The sequence below is a fragment of the Nelumbo nucifera genome, chromosome 5 (genome assembly GCF_055504915.1).
Source record: "Nelumbo nucifera cultivar China Antique chromosome 5, China Antique-T2T, whole genome shotgun sequence".
Classification (NCBI taxonomy): Eukaryota; Viridiplantae; Streptophyta; class Magnoliopsida; order Proteales; family Nelumbonaceae; genus Nelumbo; species Nelumbo nucifera.
In genome coordinates, this window is record NC_142653.1 from 13,826,462 (window position 1) to 13,838,505 (window position 12,044).

At 34.2% G+C, this 12,044-nt stretch overlaps 1 long non-coding RNA gene across 1 annotated transcript; it reads left to right on the forward strand.

Annotated features, from left to right (window-relative positions):
- Window positions 1-6,802: 6,802 nt before the first annotated feature.
- Window positions 6,803-8,759, forward strand: LOC104605024 (uncharacterized). Its single transcript, XR_736510.3, has 3 exons — window positions 6,803-7,073; window positions 7,169-7,490; window positions 8,354-8,759. It is a non-coding gene; the product is annotated as an uncharacterized LOC104605024 (long non-coding RNA).
- Window positions 8,760-12,044: the final 3,285 nt, after the last annotated feature.

A 12,044-nucleotide genomic window follows, 5' to 3' on the forward strand; every position in this document is an offset into this window, starting at 1 on the left:
GTAATGGGATCGGATCTTCCTCCATCAAAGTCTAATAATTGATTCCATTTGGTAATGTCTCAGCCGAATTCGATCCTAAATCCGACCGAACATGTGGGATGTTGGTAGGGGTCATTGATTGATCGAACCGAGCCAAAACCGAATTTGTGATTTGGTTTGGTCTATACGTAAAAATGGTTTGATTCGATTTGACGTTTTTAAAAATTGTGATCGACGGTTTTCGGATTTTATAAGCAAACGTAAACCATAGATATATAGAGAGATAAATAGATATGGATATATTATATATTTATATAATACATATAAATTTATGAATAAATAATATATAATCATATAATTATATAATGTATAAATATATATTATATATAATATTTAAATCAAATATATAAAATTATAACTATATAATAAACTCTTTAGTTTTATAATAAAATAAAAGTTTTAACTTTTAACTTTTAGGGTTAAAACTAATAAATACATGGAATGGCCCAAAGTCCCCAAGACTTATTAGAAACTGCACCAAACCATAATAAAATGGTTTGGTATCATTTGCTTTCCATACCAAAACAGTTTGATTTGGTATAGGAATTTCTTAGAACATAATTTATAAGATTTGGTCTAAGTTCTTTTTCAAACCACACCAAACCATGAAGACCCCTAGATGTTGGAATTCGAATTCGAATGGATATATTGCCTTTCCTTTCTTTTGGATAAATTGTTGGACTTTCCCTAAAGTTCTTACTATTGCTGAAACATCCCTTAAGTTTAATCATTGCAACCATCTCCCCTAAACTTTTTGACATAAATACATAGTTGCAAGTAGACCCTAGGCATGACCAAAATGTTTATTTTTTCAATTTTTCTCTTCATACCAGTCGTTATCCCAAACCCTCAATAATAACTGCATGGGTATTTTGGACATTTTTTATGCATCTTGTAAGAAGATTCTAAAGGGTATCTATATGAAACTATATCAACAAGTTAAGGGATGTCATTGCAATTGCCAAATAGGGAGGTTTAACAACTTACCTTTTTATAGGGGTAAAAGGATAAGATATGTTACTTTCTAGTATCACAAAAATTGTCCAATGCTTTTTTATGTTTTTTAAGGCTCATTCGCCAAAAATTATTAATGTCAATAATTGTATGGCCATTTTACAAAATAAATTATATGAACATGATCAAATCAATGATCATGACAAAATTGTCCTTGTATGTTAAAAAATAGAAAAATAGACCATTTGGGAGGGTTTCAACTTTGCTTTTTTTTTCTATAGGTTTTAGTTTTGATTAAATTGTTGACCGAGCCAAGTAAGTTAATGAAACTAGCTTCACCCAAAAAGCGATGATTTAGGTGTCTTTTAGCAAGTCTTTTTTGAATGATCGTCCAGAGAATAACTAATAGTCAAATGATGTAGTGAATTTTTATATAACGATCTTGGCAGCCCAAATATCGTTTGGTTTAGGGATGGCAATTTTCCCCACAAAACCAAGGCCTTGATCCCATCCACCTTGAACAAGGCAGATTTCCCCCAACCTTAAATAGGGACGGGTTAGGTTTAGGGATTTTCTTTTTATCCTGAATTGGAGACGGGATGGGGATGGGGTCTACATATAAATCCCCAAACCCAATGGTAAATTGCACTATTATCCCTTATATATAATAGCCTAATAAGTGCTTAGCTTTTGGACTTTTGTGAGTTTCTTTTGGTTTCCATACTTGAGACTTCGACAATTCCCCCCAATTCTAAACTCCAAGAGCCAAAACCCAAAAACAAAAAGTGGCGAAACCCCTCTCAGCCTCCCTGCCCTTCATCCCTTTTTTCTTCCTTTTCGATAGTGATTATGGTTTCCATAGTGGCAGCAGTGTCAACTATCTAAATGTCAAGACTCTCCTCTGTTCACATTATGGTTTCCATAGTAGCACCAAGAGTGCATCACCGGTGGGTGATGGACCAGCTCCATCTTATTCTTAGTTGTTCGAAGTCGAAGAGGTGAATTAATGAGTGATATTGTTTTTTTTTTTTTTGGGGGGGGGGATTCCCAATTAGTACCCTGTACTTTGAGCCTAGTGCTACTATGGTCCCCGAACTTTGAAACGTGACAATTCAGTACTTGAACTTTCAAAATGTTTCAATCTAGTACCTGTTGTTGACCAATCCGTTAACCAGTCGTTAAGTGACATTTGAAAATACACAAATGCCTTTTGAATGTCATCTAATTTTCTTTATCATCCACCCACATGTTGATAAAAATGAACAGTCTCAAATCCTTGCCTCTTCTAATCAATAAAGTCGGGGCTACGTCTCAGTGGGCATTCTTGTGACCCCAACTTTATTGAATAGAAGATGCAAGAATTCGAGACTGCTCATTTATTGTCAATGTTTGGATGGTTGATAAATAGAATTAGATGACACTCGAAGGATATTTGTGTCTTTTCAAATGATACTTAATGGTTGGTTAATGAGCTGGTTAGTGTTAGGTATAGATTGGCACGTTTTAAAAGTTTGGGGAACCAAAGTGGCACTAGACTAAACGTACAAGATACTAATCTGAGATTTTTCTTTTTTTTTTCAGTACCATGATATGACAATAGCGCCACAAACTTTGTCACTATATTGTTGTGCGTCACAAACTTTGTTTCTGTTGATAACTAGGCAACAGTTCGGAGCAATAACAGGTGTGGGAGTGAGAGATGGGGGTAAAGTGGGTGGTGGAAAGGGATTTACTAATTTTATTAACTTTTCTAATGGGGACAACTAATGATAATTTTTGGTTGTTGCATTCTATTATTTATTCTTAATTGTTTGATATCAGAATGGTTCTCTTCATAATTGTTTAAAACTATGAACAAAATTCAGTGCATCTCCAATTTCAAGTTTATTTTAAAAAATCGTTAGGTTCCTCTCGGTCCATATTGTCCACATCATAGCATTGATTCAAATAATGGACTCATCTTTTCTTAACCCATTAAGATTCCAACTCATTTATGTTTTCTATATGAACTAGAAAACATACAGAACCTGAACCTGAATTTTAATAATATTAAAAAGAATAGTAGCATATCAAAACCTGATACACTATAATTGAAACTATCAACCTTTTTAGATGAATTATATAATTTACATTATATAGAAGAATAGAAAATAACATACAAAAAAGTTGTGGGCGGGGATATGATAGGGATTCCCCATACCTGATAGGGCCGAGGATAGGGGTTGAATCCTTGCCCCGATACCGATAATGGGTTAAGGGATTTTAGCCACATGGGCGGGATGGGGAAGGGTACCCCACCCTGCTACCATTCCTAGTTTGGTTGGAGGTGTGTCTTTCCGTATGAAAACAAGACTTGAATAGGCGAAAAAAAAAAGGCGAGAAGCTCAATGTCTAACTTTTTGAAATAAGTTCGAATCAAATTTCATGCATATTTTTTCGGGGTGTGGTCTTTCAACAGAAAGATCTTCCCCCAACCAAATGGAGAAAGACTAAAAAACGAGCTACCAAGCTTCTTAAAAGCTGACAACCTGCGCAAAAAGACATGCTGAATGGGAAAGCCTTAGGTGGGGGAGGAGACTATATTGATTATAAAATTGCTAGAAATGGTCCTACAATTACTATCATACACTTTGCTAATGTTGCTTAACTTTTGCAAATACAACTATTGGTGGCTATTTTATAATTAGGGGGCATTTTTTTTTCTATTTTGAGAGGTGGGGGGGGGGGGGGTTGGTCAATGGGATTTTGGCTCCCATTGACCAAGAAACCCATGTCCTTTTTTCAAATTTATGTGGGATCAGGAAAATAACTTTCCCACTCAGTGAAAGTCAATAACAATTGAATGGGACAAAAATGCCATTTTTAATGATGAATTTTTATGGCTAAAACGACCAGTCTTATTTAAATAGTTAAATCTTAAATGCATTTACCCGGGTAAGTCTTTCCTATAAAACACTTACCTAGATAAGTACTTTACCTAAATAAATAACTTATTAAAAAGTAAAAACTGAAGAAGATCTTAGAAACATTTCGAAGATTCCACTAGGGCCTTAGGCTAGTGCCTAAAGTTTTCGAAATCTATGGCTATGATTTTCAAAGAATATTCTGGGAATATTGCATATACCCCTCTCATGTCAAAAATCCTTAAAATCCCCGGGGCCCCAACTATTGATGGCAAAGTAACAAAAGATATGTCCAAGGGTTTCGAAATCTATGGATTTTGCACCATCGTTTGTGTTGCTAGAAACCATATTGGTGAATTATTTGATTTGAAAGCCTGTGATTTCAGGATTCACCACAAAAAATATTGTCCAAACTCGGTCTACGTGGAAGGCCGATACGAGTCCTTGTGTTTGGGTTCATGGTCTTCACTCTTCAATGATGGGGTTGCCATGGGATCTTGCAAACATTTGCTTTTATGATGTATGGGGGCGCGCCCCTTGCCTTGTGTAGCACAACTCAAAAAAAGCTAACTTCTCATTAATTGTGCCTTAACTCGTTTTTTTACGGCCCATTAATTGTGGTCGTTTTAAATATGAAATTTATGACCATATTGTATGCATCTTATAAATTCAAATCGATACGATATATTTTTTAAACCAATATTATATTTTTTACTAATTACTAAATAATATTTTAATTTACAATAAATATCAACACACTTTCTATTTACATAAATACCAAATATTATTTACACATTATTTAAGGTTCAAAGTATTGATATAATACGATTTTCGATTGTATCGTATTAATACTTAGAAACAGCCGATACATACCTTTTTTTTTAGTTTTTTTTTTAAGTTTAGTATTTTGGGAGGCTTATAAGATATTTTTTGTTATTAACAAAATTGGGGGTCTGAAACACCTGGAAATAGGCATTTCAAACTGTATATTTTTCAAAAGATACGATATGATACGATACACTGTATCGAGTGCATCGTATCGATACTTTGAACCATGACACTATTTAAGAGTTTAAGATTAAGTTGATTTTTTATAAGTGTACACAACTAAAATAATAAAATATTTGTATTCTATAATTAAAATATAATATGCACATGATTTATGTATAGGACCACCTATATATTTTTGCATTAATTATATATTTCTATAGTTTCCTTGATTGCTATTTCATTTCAAATAGTAGTTTTATCCTTAGGTGGTGGTTGTGAGCCCAAACAATAAGAGATGAAAATTGAAAAGCTTGTTTCTAAAGCTCAATTTGGAAGGAGTACAAATACAAATATGTATAGTGCAAATACATACAAAATAGTATGAAATATAGGGTTTTGCACTCTATATATTTGTATTTGTACTAGTACAAATACATACAAAATAGTACAAAATATAAGGTTTTGCACTCTATATATTTGTATTTGTACTCCTTCCAAATCGAGTCTAAGAAACCAGGGAAGTTTTAATTGATTTCAATAAGGGAACCAAGTTTTGACTTTTGACCAATTGGTGTTTGGATGTGTTGCCTTCTTGTGTTGCAGCCCCAACAATATCACTTATCAGGAAGGTAGGGCTAGTCTGTTGTTGTTGTAGGACTGCAAATAAGTCAGACCAGATCCAATTGGAATTTGAATCCAATCCCATAAGAGCTGCATTCACATAGATCCCTTGATTCTAACAAATTAGATATGATTGGAAAAGGTGATCTATTTAGTTAATGGATTGAATTCAAATATACCTGATCTGATTTGTTACTTATGAAATATGAAACATTATATATTATTTGCATAATTATGTTATATATTATAAATATTAGGGAAAATTCTCAATTGGTACCCTATACTTTGGGGCTAGTGCCATTTTGGTCCTTAAACTTTAAATTGTAACAATTCAGTACCCAAACTTTCAAACACATGCCAATCCACTACCTGTTGTTAACCAGCCGTTAAGTGGCATTTGAAAAGACACAAATGCCCTTCAAGTGTCATCTAATTTTCTTTATCAACCATACAGACATTGATAAAAAATTGAGCAATCCCAAGTACTTGCCTCTTCTATTTAAGAAAGTTGGGGTCACTAAAATGTCCATTGAGACATCACTCCAACTTTCTTGAGTAGAAGATGCAAGGATTTGGGATTATTCATTTTTTTATCAATATTTGGATGGTTGATATAGAGAATTAGATAACACTCAAAGGGCATTTATATATTTTCAAATGCCACTTAACAGCTGATTAACGAGCTAATTAACAACAGGTACTGAATTGGCACATTTTGAAAGTTCGGGTACTAAATTATCACATTTTAAGGTATGGTGACCAAAATGGCACTAGGCCCAAAGTACAGGATACTAATTGGTAACTTTCCCTAAATATTATTATATTAACTAAATAAATAATATAATATATTATTTTTATTACAATTCTAATTGAATCGGAATTTCGATAAGATATTCGAATTTGAATTTGAATCATATTCTTGAAAAATCTAATGAATTCTTATCGAATTCGGATCAAACGGATTTTCTTTTTCTTTTTCTTTTTGTTCAGATCGATATGCCCTTTACCGAATCTGATCCGATCCATTTGCAGTCATAGTTTGTTGTACTTCAAATCATGACAATGAGTCCATTTTTGCAAGGGTTGTTGCTTGTTAGTAATGATCATGGGCATCGGCTATATTCTGCATCTGGTTCAGGTATATGGAGCGTTGTGCAAGCCCAGGTCCGGTCCCGCACATTGGACCCAGGCCAGGCATATTATGGCCTTATGGGCTATCCAAGGCCCAGTCGTGAGATCCTTGAAGCTTTGTGTTGGCAGACAAGACGACCGATCTGATTATCTGACATACCCTCAGGGACACAGGGTGAGGGTGGGCGGTATACTCCCGACTCCTATTCCAATTTCAAAAACAAAGCGCAGGTTCCCTCCTTTTTAAGCCAGGACGTCGCGAGGGAAAGAGGGGGCAAGGCAAGAATGGAGGGAGAAGACACGGGGACGAAAGGTGAAGCTTTGAAATCTCAGATTGCGATCCGCTGTATGAGAGCAAATTTCCTTATTTCATCGCTGAAGTCTCTCCAGGCTTACCGCAATGCGAGCACAAGAGACGACGGCGAGGAGGAAGATGTAAGCGCCAGATCTTCAATGAGATTCGCGTTTCCATTTCTGTATTCGATTTTGCTCTGCATCTACTTATCGAGTATTCGTTTTATTTCTCTCAGAAAAGAGACCGGTTGCTGAGAACCATTACAAATCTGAAGATAGAATTGGCCAGAGAGCGAGAGATGAACAGGCAGATCAGGATTTTCAGCTCGGTCGAGGCATTTTTTTGTATCCTGGTGCTGTTATCGCTCTGGAGTTTCTGTTTGACGTTCGCATTCGGATCGGAATGAAATGCAACCTTTCTCCTTTTTTTTGTCTGGACCAACGAACTCGATTTCGTATTGCTCTCACAGCTTGGTTTCATCTACCCTTCCTATTAGGAGCTTTTCTACGGAAGAGGGACACTGAACAGTGGACTGCCAGTAAACTAGAATTCAATTTGTAAGTGGCTCAATATAAACATCGACAGTATTTTTTTTCTCAATCTTCGATCTGACGATCTATCTGATCGGTTTTCCACTATTTTGTATATTCTGTCTGGTTGTGTTATTCTTCATGTATAAAACTTAATTTTAGAATGAAAATGAAAATGAGTCTCGCCTCCAGCACATGGTAAACTCGCCGAGTTCAATCAGGTTTGCTCGTGTGGAGGAGGGATTGGCCGAGTTTAATCATGTCTATCATAGAGAAAGGATCAGCTGAACACAATAGCTGTTCAGCGGGCTGTAAGAACCAATAATAATACTCAACGCCAGTAATAAAATACCACAGTCAAATCTGGATCTGATGTATTTTTGTCCAGTATGCCGTGGCATTGACACCATGGGTTGATCTTTTTCAGCCCGGCCTGGTCCAGCCAAAGATATTATAAATATATAATATAAATTTATATGATATTTGATATGTAAATATAATATGGCATATATAATATATTTTAAATATTATATATTTAAAATTTGGGAAAATTCCTTATCAAGTACCATGTATTCTTGCTTGAGTGACAATTTAGCTCCCGAACTTTAAAATACGATAATCCATTACCCGAATATTTGAAACGCGACAATCTAATACCTGTCGTTAATCAACTGTTAAGTGACATGTAAAAAGACACAAATACCCTTTAAGGGTTATTTAATTTTCTTTATCAACCATCCGCTAAAATTAGAATCAATCATCAAAATTTTCATCCATTTTAATTTTTTCCTCTAAGAGGTAATCAACCAAATAGCAAACTGAAATTTTCACACATCCATTTGCGCTTTTCTTCTGCTTTTTTATTTTCTTATTTGGGTTGAAATTTGCAGGTTATTGCAAAACAATAACATTTTTGGAGAAATTCCGATGGAGCTCGAAAACCTTCCCACTGTTCTCCGGCAACATTCCCATGTCTTTGGGTCAACTCAACAATTTGCCATACCCGTGAGCTTTTTGAATAAACACAGAGAGCTATTAATCTCTGTCTTTGTTGAATTCATGCTTCATTCTCATTAGTCCTTTGCATCTAATCTCTTCTTATCTTTTCTTTGTTTCCTTGTATCTAATCGTGTACGAGGTTGAACAATAACAGCTTATCCGGACAGTGTCCTTGGCCAAAATCCCTCAGCTTACTTTCTTTTGAGAATTATTTTTCTTTATTCAAAACTGCACAATTTTTGCTTGCATTCTGTACAAGAAAATTGCTTGTGGTTCTAATCCAGAAGCTTAACAACAACATTCAGGAGGGTGGTTGATCTCCATGCTAATCTTTTGAGCTCCTTTACCAAATCAGTTGAAGCTTCATTCGATGGGTAGGGGTGGATTCAAGCCGATCCGAGCCGAATAGTGTTATTCAAGCTCAGCTTGCCAAGGCAGTATGAGGCTCAAGCTCGAGCTCGAGCTCGAGCTCGGCTCAAGTCAAAAACTTGTAAGTTCGAGCTCGGTTCGGCTTAAGCTCGACTTGAGAAAATTGTTTTATAAAAATAAAAAAATTATATATATAAAAAATAATAATAATATTATTATTGTTATATGTATGCAAGGTTCAAAATATCAATACACTCGATACGTCGGTATGGGCATATCGGAGGGGTCCCAGAACGATACGTATCGGTCAATATGGGCCGATACGTGTCGATACTTTGAACCTTGTATGTATGTATGTATGTATGTATGTATGTATGTATGTATGTATGTATGTATGTATGTATGTATGTATGTATGTATTTGAGCTCGGCTCGCGAGCCTCATGAGCCGAGCTTTATTAGGGTCGAGCTCGGCTCGATTAATAAACGATCCTATAAATTGGGCTCGATTTTGGCTCAAAGCTCAGTTGAAACCGAGCCAAGTCAAGCTTTTCATGAGCCAAGCTTTAATTGCTCGTGGCCACCCCTACTGATGGGGATTCGAGCGAAACATTGAAATTGGATAGGATGTGAAGACAAAAAAAAAGAGTTAGGCCTGGCTAAGAGTTGGAACCTTGGGCATGTTGCATATGTACCGGGGATTTAGTTGACACATTTCTCATTAGAATATAAAAAAAAACAAGAATGATCTGGAGCAATTCCAACCATCCAATGAGTGGGCTTATTAGAAAAGATCGTGTTTGTGGTGTTTGTGAGAGAGAACTTTGATTCTGTTTCATCTTCTTGAGGAAGAAAATGATGAACAATATATTTTATTTTCAAGGGTAATTTTGACATTTTCAAGTCTTAAATTACATATGAGGTCACATGATATATCAAACTGACAGTCCATTAACGATAGGTACTAGATTGTTATATTCCAAAAATTTAAATACTAAATTATCACATTTTAAAATTTTTGGGACCAAATTATCTCACGAACCAAAATACAGAGTACTGATAGAAAGTTTTCCTTAAAATTTATACTTAAAATACATACACCCAAAATCAGGCCCAACCTACGATCGCTCCTAATTATTAATTAACACTTAACATATATCGAGTAAAATATTGATATCCTGTTGTCACATGAGTGAGTGCCAGCCTATTTTATGCAAATACTAGTAGCAAAGCTTTGGTCTGGGCTGTTTCTCAGCTTATTGGTCGTGGATGGGGAGGGCGTTAAGGTTCTGTTGGTATTTCAATTTTTCATTACTCTTTCCCTTTTACAGGTATCAATATATCATACCTTTTCAGCATAATAGATATTGCCTCTTCCATTTTTCTCCAAAATCCCTTTAGATAATTTTTTTTTTTAATTTTTTAAATTCCATATAATCGATCACGTTCATTTTTCAGACCCTCCCACTCCCAACAAACAACTTAACAGACGAATGAAGATCACCACAATTCTAAGTTGGGAGCATTGATGCAATCGTGGTACAGTATGAAAAGCTTCATCTTATAGATTCAGAAAATAAATTACTCCAAAATACGATCACCAACCTTTCGTTTGTTGATTTTCAGAAAATGGATAGCGCCGTAGTGAAAAGGATAGCATCCAACCAATTTTACATTTTTTTGGTTAACTCCTCAGTTCGTGTTCAAGAGCAGACTACCTTCCCCGTTTTCGTTTTACTGAGAAGTTGTTAAAAAATATTGGGAGAAGATGATCTCAATCGTCTCACGTCCCAGTTTTTGTTTTTGCTTTCATCACCTCCCTGTTATAATATATAGTATCGAATGATCGATGAGATGATCTCAGTCATTTCATCTCAAAGTATGGTCCATTTCAGATTGAAAATTAAACTTAACAATAAGAAAGCAACATAATCTCTTCAAAGTTGGAGACTGATCACTGATCTAAATTTGAGCAAACAGAGCACCTTAGGTCTGACGTTATTCTCTGTTCATTTCGATTAAATCCTCCTTTCATTTTCGACGGAATTTTTCACGGCATATGGGACTTGTCATATGACTAGCATTTGGGGCAACTCAAATCATGTTGGCATTTGGCATTTATTTCTGTTCAACCAAAGTTCCTCTCAAATCACTTACATGAGACGAACTCTGATTTTTCTCGATTTGGCATTTGGCATTTGTTTCACATTTGAAACTAGTGAATGACCCCGTACTTAGTACGGGGAATTTAGTTATATATATATATATTTTATAATGATAATAACATATTAATAATTATTACAACAATTTATTAATAATTTAAGTAACAGTAGTTATCGATAATCTGGAAACTTAATTATCTAAAAAAATATATTAATTTTAAAAAAATTATTGAAATAATTTTCAATATGGTTAACTGAAATTAATTACAGCTGAAATGTTTTGTATATAGCTAATAATTATTAATTATTGTAATTATCAGTTACAAATCCCAGGAAATTATCTGTTACAGATTTTCATTTTTTTTTTCAGACAGTACATAAGATTCAGTGTTTTTAACTGAAATCAAATACCGAGTTTTTCAGGAAATAATGATAACAACTTATTAAGGGTAATTAAAAACTGAACTACAAATAGGAAAGGGTTTTTAAATATCTAGTAATTATTAATCATGGTAATTAATTACAACAATCAGGAAATTAGTAGTTATTTTAACTAACTAATAATAATTAATTTATTTTACTGAAATAATTTTAATGCATATAAGAGAGTGTTTTAAAATAGCTAATAAGTAATAATTAGTGATTAGTGTAATTAATTACAAATTTTAGGGAATTATCAGTTATTTTAAATAACTAACAATAATTAATTCTATAGAACTTACAATATTGTTGAAACATTTCAGTAATTTTTTGGAGCAAAATTAATTACACTGAATTCTGATAATTTACATAATTTTAATGCAAAATCAATTATTAGCTTATTATTTAAAAAGCATAAAAAGATAAATTGATAAAATAAAGAAAAAAATACATATACATGAACTTGAAATGGGATCGAATCTCTGGTCATCGTCATCGGCATGAAATGAAAAAGCAGGGAATGGGTGGAGGTATCATTTTTGATTAATTTTTAATAGGGGCACACTTATGAGATAAAATTTTCTCTCCCTAGGTCTTTGCAAGCAGCAGCTTTGACCATCCTATTCGTTGAC